Source organism: Crinia signifera, chromosome 4 (assembly GCF_055691185.1).
Source record: "Crinia signifera chromosome 4, ASM5569118v1, whole genome shotgun sequence".
NCBI lineage: Eukaryota > Metazoa > Chordata > Amphibia > Anura > Myobatrachidae > Crinia > Crinia signifera.
In genome coordinates, this window is record NC_139220.1 from 323,114,664 (window position 1) to 323,120,769 (window position 6,106).

The window sequence follows — 6,106 nt, forward strand, 5'->3', positions numbered from 1 at the left end:
TGGCTATGCCTATGAATGTTAGTCCTTACACTGGCCAAGTCTATGAATGTTAGTCTTTACACTGGCTATGCCTATGAATGTTAGTCTTTACACTGGCTATGCCTATGAATGTTAGTCCTTACACTGGCTATGCCTATGCATGTAAGTACTACACTGGCTAAGCCTAGGAATGTTAGTCTTTACACTGGCTAAGCCTATGAATGTTAGTCCTTACACTGGCCAAGCCTATGAATGTTAGTCCTTACACCGGCTATGCCTATGAATGTTAGTCCTTTACACCGGAGATGACCTCACACCATAAGCAGATTTCCATGATCACTGTGACACCCCGTGGCTGTGTATACTACACAGATCTATATTAGAAGAGAATCACAGACCGCTCTCACATTCTCCTGACTTCATCGTCTATTTGGAACATACTAAATTATCTCCAGTTTTTTTAAGTTGATACATAGCAAACCCTGCTACAATGGTGTATTTCCTACCTCTCTATACCAAACGCTCATGTCCCAACCTTCCATGCTTTGGGTTACCCCAGACCATTCCTTTTTGTCTTAGTCCATCGACCTGTACAGCTGTTTTTTTTATGTTACCTAGGAGACCACACAGCCGTCATCCCACCCAACACCTCTCTCCCTTTCCCAGAGTGATGCAAGACTGAGAAGCCCAACTTAGAAGCTTACGAAACAAGACATCTGCCTGCACACAGCGGCTGCAGATTCCCAGGCATATAAATAAATCCATGTCTGATAATGGAATGACATACCCCCGGTGTAATTCTGTTAGTCTGCCTGGTGATTTTGCAGGTTTTATAACACACGGGAAGCAGATTTCAGTCTTGTTCACACTTGTCTGTTCCTCATCTGGCGTCTGCGAGCGCAGAACATATGGTAAGCCAGCGAAATTCACATTACAGAACACGCCAGCGAAGCTCTGCGGGGCCGGTCTCTATTGATCCCCTATCACGGCGTAACAATAGGTATTGCTTTAATAATCATTCTCCGTACCTGCTGCAGCTATTTCTGCGTTTTTATGCTGTTATAGTTTTCCTGGGAAAACATTTCCTTTTTTTTCTCTCTGAGCCCAGATAAGCGAATTCTATGCATCCTTCCCTTTCTGAAGAGATACGGCTTTAATTTGGTGGCAAATTAAATTCAATACATTTCCGCGAGATGGATATTCACCAGGGGAACAGAACGTACTCTGGCTTTTAAACAATTAGCACAGTCCCAGATGTCTACCCCAAAATGTCATCTTTGGAGGAGGGGGATACCGCATAAGTATATACACGGCACACTTTACCGTTCCCAATTGGAAGAACGAACGTTGACCATTGCCATGTTGGCATTTTGCTTGTGTCGACCGTCGTTTGTTAATGTCGACCAAATGCATGTTGACCATTTGTCAATGTCGACATATTGCATTTTGACGAAGTCTACCTAGGCCACGCTGACCTTTTGGTTGACGACCTAAAACTCATGTAGACCTTTTTATGTGTCGACCGTTGCTGTGTTAAACGTTTGCTGGCGTCAACCTTTTGTCTATGTCGACATTGTCAGTGTTGACATATGGACTGGATACTGATATAAAGAGAGACGCACCCCAATTTTTCCCAGCAATGGGACTTTGGGGGTCATTCAGACCCGCTGGCCGGGCTGCGAATTCACAGCATGAGCGATTATCAAACGAACTTGCGCGGGCGCGGTGCGCAGGGCACCTGTGAGCCGTCCTCCCCGAGGCAGACAGTGAAGGCTAGGGTGATTGACGTCACCAGCGGCCTTCTTCTCCCCACGGCCTTCACAGGGCTGCCCAGCGAGCTGGTCTGAATTAGACCTTTCATGCCCTATTCTAAATATGGATCATATGTTTCTGCTTATTATTATATATATAAAATAATATATATTTTTAATGAATTACATTTTTTTTAATTGATTCGCTGCCGGCTATTAGCCAAATAACCCCGCTCTACCCTACATACATGTGGAGATTCCAGCTGTCATGTTCCGCTGCGGCCCGGGGAAGGGCGAGTGTTATAATAAATCTGGTTTCCGTGCGTAACGCGGCAGAAAAGGAACAAACATCCAGAGAGAAATCTCATTTACTCCCCGGCACAATGTAGGTGACGCTGACATTATAATTATAAATGACCCCTCTCTCGCTCTCTCTTCCTTTTCATTTTTAAATGACTTCTCCACAAAGGAGACTGGAGACGGAGCGCTGGGAGGGAGACTGGGGCTGTGAGAGAACGCACTACTCTAACCGCCCTCGGGGACCCCCCTCATTCTCAAAGGAGGGGTACAAAATGTGGACAATCAAAATATTGACACAGACGTTATGCAATTATCAACATAGCATTTGAGCCCTAACCACAGCCTAACCCCTGCATCAGTTTTACTATTTGGCCATGCTAAAACTGATGCAGGGCATGCTGGGATGTGTAGTTCAGCAACAGCTGGAGTGTCAAGGTTAGCCATCACTGGCCTAACCCATACATTAACACGGATTGTCGACATTGTGCCTGTCGGCATTCTCAGTGTCTACGTCATGTCAATGTCTACATGGTCGTACCGACATTTTGCCTGTCGGCATTTGATATTCTGATGTTGACAGCCAGAGCATGTTGATATTCTGGTGTTGACAACCAAAAATGCGTCAACACTCTGGTGTCGACATTCTGAATGTCTGACTGTAACATATACAATTAGGCACGGCGGAATGTGTAGGGTTTTACTTCTGGAGCCATTCGAATATTTAGCATTTCACCCATGCGGTAAACCCTCTGGTACTGCGACGTGACCCAAAATCGACATAGACACCCAACAAAATGTCACCACCTTTTTTTCATGTTAATCTTTGCCATGTCGATCTACAGTCCCTGTCGACCTAAGCTATGTCAAACTTTTATAGGTGTCGACCTACGGCCTGTCGACATAAGGCTCAATGTATACAGTTTATTGTCTGCGGACGCAGAGAAAGCAACAGGGCGACAGCCACGTCTGTGGCACAAGATGCCGCTCTAAAAATAACTTTTTAAAAAAATGATTCTTGTGGTTGCCCGTGGAAACACAGGAGTGTAATATACAGCCATATTCTGTATATATTTATAAATATATTAGAATTTATTAGATTTAGAAAGTGATTTTTTTTTTAAAATAAAATCTATATTTAATGGTAACGTGGTTCCTGAGCTCCCACGTCGGCAGAAACGAGCTGTGGAGATTCCGCCGTGCGCAGCGATACACTGACAGGATCCTGCCCTCAGCCGCCTCCGCAGCGACGGTTCTTAGAAAGACGTTGTCTTATCATTAAAGCCCCCCCCCCCCCCCCCCCCGCGGATACGCCTATGGGCACATGGCTGTGGTTCTGTTTGCGCTGCCAATAAAATGGTAATAGGATATATAGATATATATTTACAGACGCACCACGCAGGCTGACATAAGTAACCAGCGCCAGTGCTGCAGCCCAGTCTTATTACTGCTACAGCTGGCTGACAATGAGCCCGGGAATCAGGGTAACAAAAACATCCCGTCCCCTAGCTGTTGCTGAACTACACATCCCAGCATGCCCTGCAACAGTTTCAGCATGGCCACATAGCAAAACTGTAGCAGGGCATGCTGGGATGTGTAGTTTAACAACAGCTGGAGGGCCGAAGGTTCCCCATCCCTGCCCTAGACCCGTGCCGTCATCATCCAGGGTAATTACCAAAACTCAGAAAGCCATTAGGCACCATTGTGGAACCACAAGTTCCAGAAAGTCTTGTCAACCATTGACTGCTGGTAGATACTCCCACTTAGCAGTCAGAATGTCGTCTATTACAATGTCCATGTCGACAGCAGGCGATCAACGCTGTAAAAAAAAAAGTTTACACCTGGAAAAAAAAAAGGGCCCACAGGAAAAAAAGTATTAAAAGCACTGATTATTAAAATGAATATAATAAGCTCTACAATTAGGGATGTTAGGGACCTACCCGTTGAGGTAACCGGGAGGAGGTACAGTAGGTTACTCCAGGTTAAATTGCAGAGTTTATTATAATTTGATTGGTCTTAGTGCTTAGAGTGTGCACCTGTATTTTTCTTTTTTTGTCCTGTGTGGCACTACTGGTCTCAGAAGGTGGCTTCTCATGTTTAGAATGAGGGTGTGCAGTACAGCCCCTGCCCCTTTTTAAGCTGGAAAATGTTGACATTATGATTATGTCGACATTGCCATTAGGAATAAGTGCAGGAGTAAAAAGGATTAAATGCCTTTATGACCGGCTGTGCAACAGGGTTCAGGGAGAGCAGGAATACGGGGTGTACAGCTGGAGGAGGGGGGCAGAGAGGGGGATACAGAGAAGATGGAGGGAGAAAGGAGCAGCAATCTAACAATGGGGGACTGAGGGCCTCTAGTGGTGAAAAAGAAAACTGCAGCACACAGAGGAGACAACGGAAAATCAGGATGAATCAATTCATAGCATTGACCAGAAAACAAAAAAAAAATAGAAATACAAATAATTCAAATGCAAAATCATTCTAAAAACAAGAATAATTCAGAAAAAGCCTCAGGAACCAAAACTCAGGGGGAGACAGAGAGAGAGGAGGGGAAGGGGACCCCAATACACATGGGCAGCTGGACAGCGCCACCCTGTGCCAGGCTGATGAGTTGCAGTAACCAAACATGGCACCTAAAAGTAATATACTAGAATGACTGATATATAAGAACAATTTCTAGGCTAGAGCACTAGAGCTTATAGTCTCTTCTGGAAACTTGTTTGAAAAATGACCATTGTTTGGCTGACACTTTATCTCTCTCAAATATAAATGGGTGGTCGTAAGGAACAGACATCCATTTATCCAAGGGATTTCTTTGTTTGGGGCACACTTTTATGATTTTTGAAAAAAAAGTGTTTTTGAGTACTGATGAGTCAAATTATTAATTTAGCTTTTATTAAGTCTTAGATAAAATATGGGGATGCGGTCATTTGGTCTACAGAATTATGGTCGACAGTCATTAGGTCGACACCATTAGGCCGACATGGGAAAATGTCGACATGGGTCTAGGTCGACATGGGAAAAGGTCGACAAGGTTCTAGGTCGAAAGGTCATTAGTTCGACAGGTTGTTAGTTCAACAGGTCATTAATTCGACATTCAAAAGGTCGACATGTTTTTTTTCACTGTTTTTTGAGCCGACATGTGCCGACAGGCGGTATTTCATGCCCTACCATCCACTAGGGAGTGGTGGGAGAATAAAATAGTGTGCCGAGGGCAGCGAGCGATGTGAGGGGATGCGGTGCACTTTAAACTGTGTCCATGTTGACTGTGTTGACATTCAGGTAAAAAAACTGTGAAAAACTCGACCAAGACACTGTTGGACTAATGACCCATCGAACTAACGACCTGTCAAACTAATGACCTTTTGGCCTAGAACCATGTTGACATTTTCCCATGTCGACATAGACCTATGTCGACCTAGTGGTGTCACATGTGAATAATTAAATGAATTTGTATTTTCATGTAATTCCCACCTGATCATTTTAAATAATTTTATATTACCAAACTTTTTTGAGCGCTCCACAAACCCCCCTTTTTTCTTATTTACATATCCTGTTGTTAGGGGACTGAAACCACCCCCCCCCCCTCTGTGTCTGTGTGAGCAGCCTATCCAAAACAGTCCACCTCCTAAGCTCCTTTATCACCTGGGGTGATTCTCTTGTCCTTTTTGACCAGTAGGTGCCTGTCATATTTTATCTAAGACTTAATAAAAGCTAAATTAATAATTTGACTCATCAGTACACAAAAACACTTTTTTTTTTTTTAAATGATAAAACTGTGCCCCAAACAAAGAAATCCCTTGGATGAATGGATGTCTGTTCCTTACTACCACCCATTTATATTTGAGTACTCGCTTATTGGATTTCTGTGGGCACCCTTCAATGAATATTATTTATGAACACAGAGTAACAAATATTCCTCTTATATAGCTGGTTCAGTTTGACATTATCTGGTAATAAAGCAAGTGTCTTGTGCGAGATAAACCTATTACATACTTTATCTCTCTCCAATGCTGAGTACATAGATCCTACACCTCCCAACTCTACAATTTTCTACAACGGGACCTCTGCACGGCCGA